At 45.8% G+C, this 15,647-nt stretch overlaps 1 protein-coding gene across 11 annotated transcripts in view; it reads left to right on the forward strand.

Moving 5' to 3' along the window:
- MRTFB (myocardin related transcription factor B) overlaps window positions 1–15,647 on the forward strand; it is a 214,560-nt gene that overhangs the window by 51,056 nt on the left and 147,857 nt on the right. The window contains exon 1 of one of the 11 annotated variants that reach the window (XM_077773156.1): window positions 10,956–10,970. The exons of the other annotated variants lie outside the window; for them this stretch is intronic. The gene's annotated coding sequence lies outside the window, so the exon portion shown is untranslated. Of the gene's footprint in view, window positions 1–10,955; window positions 10,971–15,647 lie in introns of those variants that run through there. 11 annotated transcript variants of the gene reach the window in all.

The following is a 15,647-nucleotide window of genomic DNA, read 5'->3' on the forward strand; positions in this document are numbered from 1 at the left end:
AAGTTGAAGTAAAAAAAAAAAAAAAAAAAAAAAAAAGATTTAGCTTCTTTGCCAGTCCACCTGCCCAGTTGTGTTAAAGACCCCCTCCTCTTTCCCATAACACCTTGCTTTCATCTAATATTCTTTACCACACTGTGTTGTGACTGTATGGTTTCTTGTCTGTCTTCCTAACAAACCTTAAAGTGAGGGAATGAGTCTTAATCATTTCCGTATCCCAGCACCCAGGTGAACTCTGGATTAAAAAAGTGTTCAGGGAGGGGGGTCTGGGTGGCTTAGTGGGTTAAGCCTCCGACTTCAGCTGAGATCATGATCTCACAGTTCGTGAGTTCAAGCCCTGCATTGGGCTCTGTGCTGACAGCACCAAGCCTGAAGTCTGCTTCAAGTTCTATGTCTCTTTCTGCCCCTTCTCTGCTCACTTGCTCTCTCTCACTCTCTCAAAAATAAATAAGCAAAAAGGTCCTCAGGGAGATTGTGTTGTATAGGAAGCGTTGAGTTTGATGCATCATGTTTAGCGAGTAAGGATATACTGTTTATCTAATAAAGGTATTTCTTCTTCCACATTCCCTTCTCTCATCTCTCTCTTTGAATCTCTCCCTCTTCTGCTTTCTCTCTCTCTTTCCACTTAGGGAACATTTGAGCTAGAAAAATGAGCTGTGGTGTTTCTTGGTGTAATTGACACCCTTTGTGGTATTACCCCATGCTTATTAGGTCCATGGACTTCTGTGGAACTCTGGGATGCCTCCATGGAGTCCCATTTTCACTGCTGCAGTCAGAATGGAATCTTACCATAATGTAGCTACGCTTTTACGTTAGGTACATGGGCCAGTTGGCTACACATAACAGTCTGCTTTTAATGCCTTCACAAAGCCAGTCCAGCAAAGTTGCGGTAAATTAGGTGCTGAAATTGGAATTATTGAAACCGAAGGAGTAGCAGTTTTAAAGAGGCAACTGGCCCCTGCTTCCCCTTTCTGTACTGTAGGATACTACAGAGAATTAAAGCTGTGCTGAGTCAGTCACGTGGTGCTTAACTTCCCTGTGGGCAAAGTTCTGCCTGGTTCCCCGATGCTGTGGCATAGAGACTATGATGTGCTACTGGAAGAAAAAAATAAGTCACATGATGATGTAACGTATTAATATATAATCTCCCTGATTAATGGATGACAATTCTTTTTCAAAGAGTGCTCCTGAGCCAGAATGAAAAAACACAAACACAAATTAAAAGTGAACTCTGACATGGCACAGCACAGAGAATGTTGAGGTATGAGGTCCTCCACCATAGTTTTTAGCCCAAAAGACTGAATGTTACTTATTCAGATGGGAAGGACCTATAAAAGGATAAATTGTTTGAATGTGTGGGCCAAGTTTATTTTCTCATTCTTTTAAACATTTTTTAAAGTTTCTGATAGAGACTTCTGGAAGCCATGTGACCTGGTCTCCTAAGTTACTGCTGAAATTCATGCTCCTCAGATGCCGTTCACAACAGCAGAGATGCTGATGAGTAAACACGATAAACGAGGGTCGTGCAGTGGGCTGAGGTCTGTGTATTCTGCTCTCAGCAGGTGGATTTCTGTTAGTCTGTTCATGCAGCTGAATCTTGCCTTTCAAGTGTATCAGTGAGTGTCGGGGCTATCGGAAGCCTTCATTATCTAAATTGTTGAGCTTTTACCTATAAAGCAGAGGATCCTATTTGTCATAAAACATCCAAACCAAAAAATGAGTATCGTTTCTAGTAACATACAGTTATTTCCAGGAGTAAAATTTGAAAAAGACAGGCTTTTAACTGTAAGCTTTGAAAGACACTAAATTTCAGATGAGACCTTTTCCTTTAGGATTTAATAACCCCGCTCCCTGGATAGCTTTTCCAGGAAGGGTGTGTAGTCATTGTCTATGTTTCTTTGGCATCCATGCTAAAGAAATTAGAGCAGAGTGTATAGTTAGGAGAGTTAGCCTATCCACAAGGTATATTTACATTTCTGCTTTGTTATCCTTAGAAGAACTTGGGGCTGGCAGGGTACCACCAGTGCTGGTTTTTTTTTTTTTTAGAGGTCTGATACTTAGGGGTGGAGGGAGTGGGTGGAAGGAAGGGAACCAACCATTAGGGAAAAAAGATGTGAACAAATGCCCAGAACTTGAAATTTAATATCGTGGGAATTGGCAAACCTCAGCAGCCTAATTAAAATTGAAAAGTTGAACCCATTTTACCTTGCCTTTGAGTTAAAATGACTGAACTGATAGAGGTCTTGAGTTGTTTTGTGCCACCTGCTTGCCTAAGTCAGACCATGTTTTACATTGGCCCATAGAAGTCTCTTCTCTAATCTCTTATAGAATTGTCCATGACATCTTTTATAAAAAGGTCAGCTGTCAGAAAGAAGTGATGTTTACTTTAAAAATAGAATGTCACCATTTATATCTTTCGGTCTGTCAGAGTCTGAAATACAGCTATGGCTCTCATTAGATGTATTGTTCTCTTACAGATATTTTCGATTTGGGAAGTAATAAGTTGCTGTCTCTTTATTAATGGAGATGACAGTCTAGTTATGTTAGAAAAAAATAAGTTTTGATTTATTGTTAATGGTGAAGTTAGAGTGTTCTTAAAGAGGAAGTTACGGAGAGTTAAATGCTGTCATTCTGTCTCTTCATGCTAAGAACAAAAGCAAATGATTGTGAAGTATTTTAGTGCGTTGAACCTGAAGTTAGAGCTTGCCTTTCTCAGTATTGTAAGAAGCACTTTGCCTAGTTGCTATGGAGACAAATTTAAATTATTGAGTTGAAAGTTATGATGTCGATCTTGACACGGATCTGCTGTGAAAGATAGGTGTTGCACACTAAGAGTCGTAATGCTACTCCTACAACTATTTCAAGGACAAACAGTGACCGTGTACTTGTGTGGTAGGTGCTGTGCTAGAGACCTGGGTACACAGACGGGAAGACAAGGTTCTCAGCCTCCAGGAGCTCAGATTCTCCTGGGGAAATAATCAGACACAGGGTCCAGCACGGGGCCGTTGATGGAAGTCCTGATGTGCAGGGTGCAGTGGGAGCCTTGTAGGGGCTGGGCCGTGCTTGAGGGGACTTCCACGATGTGCGCAATTTGTCTGACCGGCGGGGAGGTGGGACGGAGATGGCGTGCCTAAAAAGGAAACTGCATGGGTCTGGGCTCAGAGGTGAAAAGTTATTTAAAGCAGTTCTTTTAAGTCATTCTACATCTTCTTAGCTATACTGTTAGGAGATATTTGGGGGGTGCTAAGTATTTGGATTCATGAGCCAGTTGACTATTCTCTGCAGTCCGTCTGCCGATTGCCCCGGCTGACTGTGTAACTGAGGCACTAGACCTCTCTAAACGTCATGAGGATAAAATGAGAGACTGTCTTTGAAGGGCGTAGCTCAAAGTTTGACATTTAGTAAAGCTCTTAAGGATATGTGTGTTGCTTTTTTAATGGCATCAATATTGTCATTGCTCCTTCCAGATATCTGGTAATTTTGGATGCTTTTGTAACAGTGAGGGTAGTATGCTTGTCAAACATTTCCCATGCTTGCTGGATTGCAAATCTTGTTTGTAACTTCCCGTTGAATACCTACGACGTGCTCAGCGTTGGCTAGGACTCAGTGTAGAAAAGTACACGTGGCTCTGGCCCCAGGCAGCTTCCAGTGTTGTTGAGAATGTAAATGGACAGGTACGAAGTGACGTGTATGCTGGCTATACCGTATGGCTGCCGTGCAGTTGTTTAGTGTGTTGCTTAAAGTAGTGTCATTGTTTGTGTGGCCCACTGTTTTCAGGTGGGTCCAGGGAACCAGGAACAGAGATGGCAGACTGAGCGAGCGGTGCGGAAGACTCAGGGAAAAGATGAACCTGAAAACTTTGTGTGGTGGCCTGGCTGTGTGTAGGAGGGAAGCGGTGGCCCCGTGGGATGCTTCCGGGGCTGCCGCCGGGAGTCTCTCCCATCCACATCTAGGTAATGGAAATCCCGTCGTTTTATAGGGTCACTAGGAGAGGTCAACCACATATCTGTCTTTCCCCTTTTAGATTGAAGGCATTTATTATATCCTTCCCTGCTAGTAGTTTTGATCAGATACGAGGAACGAGCACGAGGCATAGAGTAGCAGGTAGGCATAGTTGGGGGTGGGAAGTGAACGTACTAGAAGATAGACTTCATTTAAATCTCTGACAACTTGCCAACAAAGGGTTCAGGAACAAACCCTGAGGGTCTGCGCTATGCCACTTACTGTACTGGAAACCAGGGATAAATACAGAGGTGAGCAGATGACCTTCCTCCCCCCACTGACCTGAGAATCTCATGAGCGCATGAGCAGATGAAGTGAACCAGTGCACGTGGGGGACGGTTACCGGCGAGGAGGGTGCCCGGGGTCCGCAGCAGTACGGCCCAGGGTACTCCAGGGGGAGGACACGGTAAGGGCTCTCAGGAGCTCTGGAGGCACACCTTTTTCCATCATCGTGTTTTCCACGTGTCTGATGCCAGGTGGGGACAGGAAACCCTGAGCGCTCGTTCTGGCCACTGGCCACTGCTGCCTTATTGTCTCCCCACGGCTTCTCCTCCAGGCAGGCCCTCTACTTGACGGAGTCTGGGCCGTGGCACTGGGCTGTGGCGCTGGCAGTGTTGGGGCTCTCCGTGAGCTGGGCTCCTGTCCGCCCGGCTTTGGTCTCCTAGACCGAGGCCATATGCTTCCGCGGGCCCCGGATTTGTGAACCAGCTGCTAGGCCTGCTGCTGGGTGCTGTGGGCCCGGGGCAGGTTAAATAACATCCGGGAAAATTGTTCTAGAGCCTTGTCCATCTGTGTTGCTCTTTCCTGAATGGCCCAGGGGAATGGAATTCTCTCCCACTCTTGAGTCTTGAATGCTTGAATAAGGTGCAGCGCGAGCATCCAGGCACGAACACCGGGAGAACAGGAGGCTGTGTTCCATCATGAGCGTCAGTTCACTTAACAACCCTTAGTAAGAAACTTCGAAATGCATGGGGGTAACATACTGAATGATGCACGCAGAGCCCCAGAGCTGATGAACAGCACACACTGCTTTCTGGCTGTGCAGTGTTAGCTGTGGAAATCCATGCGTGACGGACGGCCGTGCAAGCCGACTGGCGGGACACATGGCGGAGAGGGCAGTGAGCGCCTGTCCCCGAGGCGGTGCCCTTTCTTCCCTCGGATCCCAGATCCCAGGCTCCAGGTGCATTTTAATCGTATTTTTAAATAGATACTGCATTTTCTCTGCTTCCCTTAGAGTCTGAAAAGCTGTGTTTAATAATAAATATGGGGTGTGTGTGTGTGTCTGAATCAAAGCAGTTTCACAACAATGGTGGCAGCAACTACACTGACAAAGAAACCCCCCCCCATCATCTCTGCTAAATGCAGTAGCTTGATATTTGGGATTTTCAAAGCTGGGAGTCTTAATGCCCATCATTCTGGGAAAGAAAATGTGAGCTCCTTATAGTAATCTGAAAATTGTATAATCCACTGTAAGATTTGTACCACATTTCTATTTTCTTAGTCTCTTTTCCTGTTCTTTGCCTGATTTAAATATCCAAATTACTGGAAGAAATTGTTTGCTCTTGAAGGGATTTGAAACTTGACTGTCTGAAGGCTTAATTATAATTTCTTCATTGTTTCTTAGCAATTCCTATAAAAATACAATATTATTTTCATACAGGAAGCTGAAAAAGCAGGCTGTTCTAAAGGAAGCTGTTGTGTAGTTCCTTCCTTTCCAAACTTTAAGCCGAATGCTTTTCCTCACCCCAAGTTCAAGGGCTTAGATTACGTGTGTGAAAATAAACTGAACAGCACCTGCCACTTAGTCACAAAGGAGAATCTTGAGGCTGCTAAGCAAACAGATACTCAGTATAAGCTTTTGAGATGCTCAAAGCATATGGTAGAAAATAATAAATTTCAAAGCGGATAGTGTGAGGAAATCAAGATGGAAGAAAACATAAACTGAGGGGTCACGTTCGGTACATGAATTGTATACATCTTCATCGCATTACTGTCATCACTGTGGGAACTGGTATTTGAATATTTGTCTTTGAAAACACAGAATTGTCAATATTCTCCAAGGAAGGATTTGGTATATTTTATAGTTTTTTCTTAAGAAAAATTTTTTTTTGTCATTGCAGCTCTTTGGAATAGCAAGAAGAGAAAAAAAAATACTAAGTTCTTCTCTTATAAAGTTATTCAGGATTATCTATTGACTTCCTTCAGGTAACTGTTAATAAATTCAAATAGTTCAGGACAGTCCACTCTGAATCTCTGTTTTAATATGGATACCTTGCCGAAGTGTGTAAATAATTGTGCTTGTTTTCCATAAAACGCTGGAAGCTGTATTCGTGTTAAGCCTCTTCGAGGCTCAAAGTTCACTGGGAAATTACCTAGAAACTTCTATTTTACTACTCAACGTTGTCTGGGAAAAAAACGTAGAAGCCTTGCTAGAAATATTATAGATGGCTTTTTGTTATCAGCGGAGGCCTGTGAGCTGACACTGTGAAGAATACCAAATACCGCTGCAGCGTTTGCCAGGAAATCATACACGTGGCTTTTCCGACACAAAAGGGCACATGGCTTCCTAACTTCTGTCACGGAGTAGGAACAGCGGGGGAAGAAGGAAATAGGAGGGTCAGTAGTTTGCCCTTTAATTTCAAAGTCCTTTTAATGGTCCTTAGAGTAGGGTTAGGTCGTGTTTACTCTCTCACCTTGATACTTAGTAGAAACTTCAAAACTGCCCAGACAGTTTTTGAAGATGAGGCAGGCTCATCTTCAGGAACATCCTAGGGTCAAGTCAGCCTGGTGGTCAAGAGCTGACTCTCCTGGATCAGGTTAAGTGCAGAGGCCGGAATCAGGGGTCGCTTCCACGGGTGACCTGAGTCAGCAGAGGCAGGGGGGCACCCGAGGGTCTCGGTGGGCAAACAGGAGGCGCAGCGCTGGTTCTAGCGGAGGCGACAGCCTGGAGGGCGGTCTGAAGGCAGTGGAGGCAGGGTTCTGGTTCCGGCCCGTGGCAGCTTGCTTGGAGACTTTGGACAACTCATTGCACTTTTTGGCTCTGCTTCCTCATTTATAAAATGAGGAGGGCAGTGACGGGAAAGAGGTCACAGTGTAGCGCTGCCCTTTCCATCCCCAAGCACTCGTACCCCTCCCTCCCAAAACTCGGGCTGCAGTGTGTCCGCAGTGGCTGTCAGTCACCGGGTGCTGTCCGCTGCTTTCTGGGAAATGCCTTTTTTTTTTTTTAAGTTTATTTATTTTGAGAGGGAGAGAGACAGAGAGACAGAGAGAGTGAGGAAGGGGCAGAGAGAGAGGGAAAGAGAGAATCCCAAGCATGCTCTGTGTTGTCAGTGCAGAGCCCCACGCAGGGCTGGAACCCACGAACCTGTGAGATCATGACCTGAGCCAAAACCAAGAGTCAGACACTTAACTGCCTGAGCCCCCCGGGCGCCCCAAGGGAAATGCCTTTTGTCTCTTCTTCCTTCTCGCTGCCTCCGCATCTGACCGGGCTCTCATTATACTTGTCAGGATGATTGCCTCATCCCCTTGCCTTCCACCCGCCCTGCTCCCGAGCCCTCATCCTGTTCCTGTTTTCCGTGTAAATCCCTCCTTTCCCATCCCATGCTGTGCTCCGAAGTCTCCTCTCCCTTCAGTACTGTTTGCATCAGGAGTGTCTCCCTGTGCAGAAGTCATCAGCCCGCACTGTGGCTTGTAAGGTGCTCTGTAGTCTTGTCCCACCCTCCCCATCTACGTTTATTTTCTGTCACACTCCAGCACACCCTGCTGTGTAGTAGGACCAGTTTATCACTGTTTTCACGTGTCTTCCATAGTCTTTCCTACTCGTGTAGTTTGTTCATCTTGTTTCTTTCATCTGGAGTGCCTTTTTCTCTTCATGACCTGTACATTTAACAAATTTAAGATGCAAGAAGGGTAAGATGACTGAATAAAGCTCTGTAGATTAGAGTGAAAGAGGTAGAGAGAGAGGTGGGGTTAGCCATAAAACAAAGGAAAGAGCATTTGTGAGCCAAGAGGAAAGGACAGTCGATGTGAAACACGCAGGGGCTTTGAGTCCTAGAGAAAGGAGGTTCTGAAGAAGCTCGCTCACATTAAGTGGCCTCTGCCCTCAATAAAACAGAAGCCACGTTCATCTGCTCAGAGTGACGGGGAGTTGCTGGGGACCTAAAGAAAGTAGGGAATCCTCATGTGCTGTGGGCTTTGGGGTGGCATTAAGCAGAGGTGAGTAAAGGATTTACTGAGAAGCATTGAGAGTCCAGCTGAAATGGACTAACCTGCAGACATTGGTGAGACTCCTCTCTGTTTTCGGAGTTTGTCCGACAGGGCTTGGCTTTAGGGATCTGGATGGGGAGAGCCGGTGTCGGCCGCTTGGCCGTATCCCCTCCGCCGCCCCTGCCCGGTTCTAGGCTGGGAGAGAGGAGTGAGCGCAGAGGAGGGGCTGGCTCAGCTGGAAGACATGCTCTGCTGCTCCCTCCTTTCCTCCGTCCTCCCACCGCTGTCCTCCCCTCACACTCCCCGCATGGCCTCGCGCCCGCCCACTGGGGACGCGGAAGCAAGCAGAAGGCAGTTTCTGCCAAGCGTTCCCTCCCAGCTGGACCTGGGCTTTCCCTCTCCCACCACCGGTCCCGTCTGCGGCACCCCTTCTGTGCTGGACCAGCCCCTCTCACCTACTCAGGAGCTGCCCTCTGCGGACCCGGGACTTCCTCCACCCCGCCTTTCCCCCGGGCAGGGGCACGTGTGGAGCCGGGCAGAGTGGGGTGTACTGTAATCGTCATGGACCGTCTGCCAAGCAGGCACAAAGCAGCAGTGGAGTTGAAGGGACTGGCCATTGAGTGCAAGAGGGAAGCGACCGTATAGGGAATGAGGGACAGTAAGAGCGTGATGGGATCAGTGGCACAGATACCCCAGGAGAGTGAAGGGACTGTTGGGTCCAGACTGTGGAAGACAGTGAGCTGGAAATCTAGGAGGTGGTGGTCAGAGGGTAGGCGCATCGAAGTGTGATGACCGAGGAGCGTTACTGGTTTGGCAGGTGGTCATGGGGCTGAGGGGTATTGGGTCACAGCCACAGGAGCGGGCGAGGGGGAGGGATGATGAATAGCAGGATGATACCTACCCCACCTCTAAGCCCTGCAGCTCGGGGGCTGTGCGAGGGGGAAGTACTGCTGATGGGGTTGCAGAGGAGGCAATGTTCCCTTATTTGTGTATTTGTCAATTATTATGTCTTAATTTTTAAGTACTGCTCCCCCCCCTTTACCTAGAACAGAACTTGGCAAAAGGCGTGTATTTGGTGAATATTAGTTGAAGGTAGAATTGATGGAGGGAGGGGGGAGAGAGGGTGGGCAGGCAGGCTGAAGAAACAGGTACAAGAGGCATAAAGAACGAGGAAACAGTGTTGTCGCAAAGTTCAGGTTCTAGGATGGGTCTGGGATGGGATTATTTCATGGGGGTCGTCGAGGAAGCTGAATTTCTGGGACCCTGGACAGTGAGACGGAAGTGCAGGCAAAGGCCTACGCAGAGAGGAGAGTACACATCAGCCCGGTCACCGAGGCAGTCGGAGGCGCTGCGTGCTCAGTATGGGGCTACTAGCAAAGGCTGGGGAGGAGACGGGTAAAGAAAAAGAAAGCCTGTTCACAAACTAAGTAACAGTTGTGAGGTGGTGAGGTGGCGTCTCCCCTTGCAGGGGGCTTCCTCTTCCCCAGACTCTCCTGGCTGTAAGGAGTTAAATGAGAGCTCTTTTGGTTTGGAAGGTCTCTTGAATTATAGGATAAAAAGTATGACACAGATAGAACTGAAAAGGCTAACACTAGTTTTTAAGTCTGTTACCTGGCATGGGATGACAAGAGTCTGCCAGTAAGCACGGTGGCAGTGAATGGCTGGTTCCTTGGGATCATTGGGGTAGAACACTAGCGTTTGCTTTTCCAGCTGTCATAGGTTCAAGATTTAGAGTGTGATTTACACTGGTGTATTTGTGGTTGGAAACTTTAATGTGCCCAAATCTTCTCCATGGACATCTGAACATCTCAATTATGCTTCTGGTAAATTTATTCTTCTGATATACCCTTCCAGACCATAGTGCTTTACAAAGTTGGCAGCATCTTGCCGATGACCTAATTTATTATTCAGACTCACTCCAAGTGTTCTCACCGTCTAAATACACAACTATTTATTTGGTCCATTTGAAGTGCCTTTTAGGTGTACTTTATTGCTTTCGAAGGGTTGTTTTCCCCTAACTCAAATAAATGTTTGAGTATTTTAAGAACACTTCCCACATTTATTTAGTGATTTTTTTTCAAGGTGCTTTTTTTTTTTTTTAAGGTACCTTCCAGAACATGAGCATGTGTAGTCCCATTTCCAGGAAGATGAATCGATGATAACTCATTTCCAGCCGGCCCCGGAGGCCACATCCCGCCGTGTTTCTGCTGTCCCTACACCCCCTCCCCCAGCTTCTGCCTCCCACCCATAGTGTCCATCCGCGGTTTTCTCCTGTCGTCTGCTTTACCCCAGTTCAGCTTCCTCCTCGGTCTCTAGTACCTTCAGATCAAAATCTCTCACTGTACATTAGGTCTCCATTTTAGCATCAGTTTCTCAAAGCGGTCTTTCTGGATTCTTCCCTCCCAACTTCGTTCGGGCCCTCTGCTGCGTGTTGTCATCATTATGCTTTCCCATCCTAACTTCTTATGCCGGGTTGTAGTTACATGTTCTGTGTTCATGTGCTGGTAAAACCCATAACCTCTGAGGGACCCCGTCTGTCTCATGACACGTTAGATGCCGAGCGCCTAGAAGACACAGCGTCTGCCACAGAGATTCACGTGGAGGGAACGAGGGAATGAATGAGAGCGGGACCCGGGCCCTTCCTCCTCGCCGCTGCAGCTGTGCCCAGCGACCTCCTGACATGAGCACAAAGGGGCCGGGTCTCCGGTGCCGAGAAAGCATCCGGTCGCTGATGTGTTTGTGGCCGTGCTAACGGTGACTGGCAGGTGACCTCGGGCTCTTTCAATTCCTAACTGGCTTTACTTCGAATTATTCTACTAAGATGCAGATCTGGTTTTTGTGTCTGATTGTACCTGCTCTTTCTTCTGTGTGGCCGTCTTGGGAGGATGGAGAGTTATGAAGTAAATAGATAAATTTCAGTGAAATAATTTTAGTTTTTTCCTCATATCCTGCTGCTGTGTCTGTTAGGATCACATGCCAGATTTCTGGGTTTTTAAGGGAAAGGACATAAAATGAATCATGTGGTATGTATATATGTGGTATCTGGAAGTTTCCTGATGTTGATAGTAAGGATAGTGACTTAGAAAAATATGCTGCACAAATAATCATCCAGTAAACTGCTTTGCCCAGTTCAGTGGAGTTTGACAGCAGTTTACTTAGCACCTTGTGTGAGTCCACAGCCCCTTCTCGTAAACCCTGGGGCCCAGCTGCATTTTGGAATATGGACTTCTTTGAATCTTAAAAAGTTAATACGCTCCCCAGTGAGATCCGGGACATCACCCCATCGTGAAACATTTGTACTTCTGTCTTGAAGTATTCACATTAAATAGGATAAATGTGCTGTTATTGGGTTCTGGGTTTGCTGCTGCATAATTCTGGTTAGGTTGGGCCACAGATGAATTATTTAAAAACTTAGGTTTTGGAGTTTGGGGGGCTTTGGAATTACCAGGCAGACACCTGGAATGGGTACACATCTTGGAGTGGCGCTTAGTACCTGAGCATCTCTTGAATGCCTCCCTTCTGTTCTGAGAGCCAGCGTTAGGTCAGGCCTCGACTGTCGTCTGGTTCGCAGCAGCTCCCTCCCACTCAGTTCAGTCCTTTGTCCTAAAACAAGCTTGTTCATGTCACTCCTCTGTATAAATTTTTTTGGTGGCTTCTGACTACCTTAAAGATAACATCTCGGTTTCTTAACCCATCACACAAGCCCGTTTTGATCGGGGCCGTCCCCTCTCCAGCCCTTCAGCCCCTCCCACTTTCCACCGTACAGACGTGTTCCCTCCGTTCCGTGGTCCCACTTGCCGTTCTGTGGTCCCGCTGGCTGTGCCTTCTCTCTGGAATAGCCCCTTTACCCCGCCTTCGTCTTTACATCCCTTTCTAACTCCTCTGTTTTTCAGGTTTTGAATTATATGTCACTTCCAAGGAAACCGTCTCACCCCTGATTCTAGATTAGATGCTGCACCTTTGTATTTGGATGACATTTTATTCTCTTCTTGCATTGTGGTGTGATTATGTTGCTCCTTCTGAGCAAGTTTCTAAACCTCAGCACTCTTGACATTGTTTATATGCTTATCTAATGACCTGGCGTTGATAACTCTCCTAGACCTCTGACGTTTGACCTCCTTGGCCTCTGGCTTTTGACCCCTGACATTTTCCCTGCTTTAGCAGTCAACTCCTAGACATGGTTCTGAATAATCTCCCCCAGGTTTTTCTGTCTTGGCATTACTGACATTTGGAGCCAGATGATTCTTGGCTGTGGGAGTCTGTCACTGCAGGCGTCGTTATCGAATGCTTAGCAGCAGCCCTGGACCCTACCCACTAGATGCCAGTAGCACACCTCCTGTCCTGCATTGTGACAACCAGATTGTCTCCAGATGTTGTTCTCTGGGCAACACAGTCACCCTTGGTTGTGATCCACTGGTCTAGAAGGAAAGTTCCTGGTGGCAAAGGCGATGCTTGTGTGGGTCTTAATATCCCTAGCTTGCCACACCTAGATCCCCTTCAGAGTATTGAATTAAATTGGTGACTAGGGTAGGGGTGAGGGTACTGTACAAGGAAGCAGATGGGTAAACAGATGGATGGACACATGAAAAAGTCAGGCTCAGCTCTCTCATGATGTGGAGCACATAGCAAGTGCTTTGTGAGGGACTCAGCCACTACACACAGTGGGTTCAAACTCTTCTGCCTGTTTGAATGACTACTCCTTTTACCTACTGGCCATCCCCGAGGGACTGCTTTCCTCCCTTAGAGCTACAGGCGCAGAGTCTCCTGATTGCTCAGAGGCTGCCTTAGAATCAGCCAGGGAGCATTTGTTAAAGCACCAACGGAGTCATGGGCACAGATGAAAATCAGAAGCAATCCCTGCCCTTGAGTTGCACCAGCATAGTGAGAAAGACATTCGGCTGGTTTGTCTCCGCCCACAAGGCCCTCCATCCTTCCCTTCCTGGCATTTTCCTATGCCTCCTATGCAACCTGGGTTAAATTGGGCCACTCTGTTATATGGGCCCAGAGCACCTGTTCTTTTCCTTCATAATGTTCCCACAATTTTAATCGTATAGTTTTTTCCATGTTTATTTAATATTTCTGTTCCTTGAGCCTAACCTCTTTGGAGGAAGACACCATGTATGTTTCTCCAGCTCCTGGCACAGCAACTGGCACGTTGTAGGCATTTAATGCATAGTTTATGAAAAAGTGAGAATGCATGTAGTAGGCCCTCCAAGAACCCAAAGGAGCAAGAAAGTACGGTGTTGGTTTTGGGAATAAGATGGGAGAAGAAGTTGGACTAGAAGTATCTGGGTTGACTTTTCTGGGGAAAAAAAAATAAAACTAGAAACTAGAAGGCAAGAAAAAAGAAAAGCTGTCCATAACGACGGGCTTGGTGTTAGGAGACAGCCACTTTAGTAGATGTCAGCCTCTGCTTTTTCTCTTTCTTTAAAATACAGGTTACTTTGAGCTTTGAAATACCATATGAATCTAGAAAAATACGGATAAGGATATAATTTGTGCATAGCTTAAGCCAAATCTTAACATTTTGCTACCTTGGCTTTACATTAAAGTACTATAAACATTGCGCAAATAGTCGATGCCCCCTCTACAGCCCTGCCCTTCCTTTTGCAGAAGAACCATCATCCTGAAGCCAGAGTGTGTTACTCCCTTACGTGGGTGGGTCTCATTACATGCATATATATTTATAAACAGTGTATTTGGTTTGTGGATCTTGAACTTGGTGCAGTATGGTATCCTACTCTGTTTACTTCTGCAACTTGTTCATTTAACTGCTATGTATGAGATAGACCCGTACAGATGTGTGTAGCAATAATTCCTGTTATTCGTTACTGGTAACCATTTTTGCTTCTGGTACTCTAAGATTATGATAGTTTGTTCATTTGCTGTCAGTGGGAGTTTGGTTATTTCTATGCTTTGCTATTAAACAGTGTTGCTATGAACAGGCGGCCCTGTCCTCTTGTGTATATTTAATAGCTTCTGTAGAGGGTTCCTAGAGGTAGAATTGCTGGTGCATAGGGCATGTGCATCCTTGGCTTTACTAGATGTTGCCAGATCATTCTCCAGAGTAGTGGTACAAAGTACAGCTCCTGATAGCAAGTCTGAGAGTTCCTCTTGTTCTGTGTCCTTGCCAAGCCTTGGTATTGTCGAATTTTCGTGGGTTGGTTTTTTTTTTTTTGAAAAATTTCTAGTGCATTTTCTTGGTTTGTAGTGTGTTTGAGCATCATTTCTCTATGTTTATTGGGCTATTCTGGTTTCCTCTTCAGTGACTTGTTTCTCTTCTGTATGTTTTTCTGTTGGGTTGTTTCCCCCTGCTTATGTATCTTTAGTTCTTTATATATTCTGGCTACTTATCTTTTGTTGATATCTTGCATTTCAAGTATGTTCTCCCAGTGGCTTAACTTTTATGATGTGCTTTGTTGTGTGCAAGTTTACATTTTAATCAAGTCACATTTATTAGTCTGTTCATTTATGATTGGTGCTTTTTGCATCATGTTTAATAAATCCCACCGTACTCTGAGTACTTTGGGGTCATGAAGAAATCCTACCATATTTTCTTGTGAAAGTTTGTTCTGCTCTTTAGCATGAGTCTAATCCACATGGAATTTATTTGCATGTGTGGTATGAGATAGGGAATAATCTTCCATGTGAATAAGCTAGTGGCAGAAGCCAGCATCTCTGATTGCATAATCCATCGTTTTCTCCGCTGATCTATATTGCCACTTTGTCTTGTGTTCAGATTGCTCACTGTGGAAGAGTTCTGCTCCACTGGTCTACAGTATGTTCTTGTGTCATATTTACACTGTCTTCATTACTGGCCCTTTATATATTTCTGTATTCTGCAAAGCCCCACGGTAGGGACCTTGGACAGATGGAACTTAGGGTCTGGCGGGAGAGTACAGGGGGCTGCCTAGGAAGGTGGGTGGATGTGATACTGTGCAGGGTTTTCAGGAGAACTTTGAGGGCACAGATTAGATGTGCCCTTGGACCCAGTGGGTAAGTGGACGCTGCTGGGGGCAGCAGGAGGGACTGGGACTGTGATCTTTCAGCAGCAGTTGGTGGTTTTGTCAGAGGGGACGAAGGGTCTCAAAATGTTATTTGTGCATTTCCCACAAACCCATATATGTGCCTTATGTTTTTTTTCTGGAGACTTTTCTATTAACTTTTCTTTAAAGTGTTATTCTCTTAAAACCCCACCAGATACTTCAAACTTCTGTTACGTGAGAAAGTCTTTAGAAACTGCTTATGTTATGAATGTGTGTTGCTTTGGTGTTATATAGCTTTCATTTGAAAACTGGTTCCTAGCATTACCATTTTCTTTTAATGTGGCACTTTTTCTTTTTTAACTTTGGGCTTATTTTTTTTCTTCTCGACTTTGTACTAAATTGAATCAGAAAAAATGAATACTATTTTTAAAAGCTATTATTCTTTTGAAGAAAAGC

Source organism: Crocuta crocuta, unplaced genomic scaffold (assembly GCF_008692635.1).
Source record: "Crocuta crocuta isolate KB4526 unplaced genomic scaffold, BGI_CrCroc_1.0 scaffold16, whole genome shotgun sequence".
Taxonomy (NCBI): domain Eukaryota; kingdom Metazoa; phylum Chordata; class Mammalia; order Carnivora; family Hyaenidae; genus Crocuta; species Crocuta crocuta.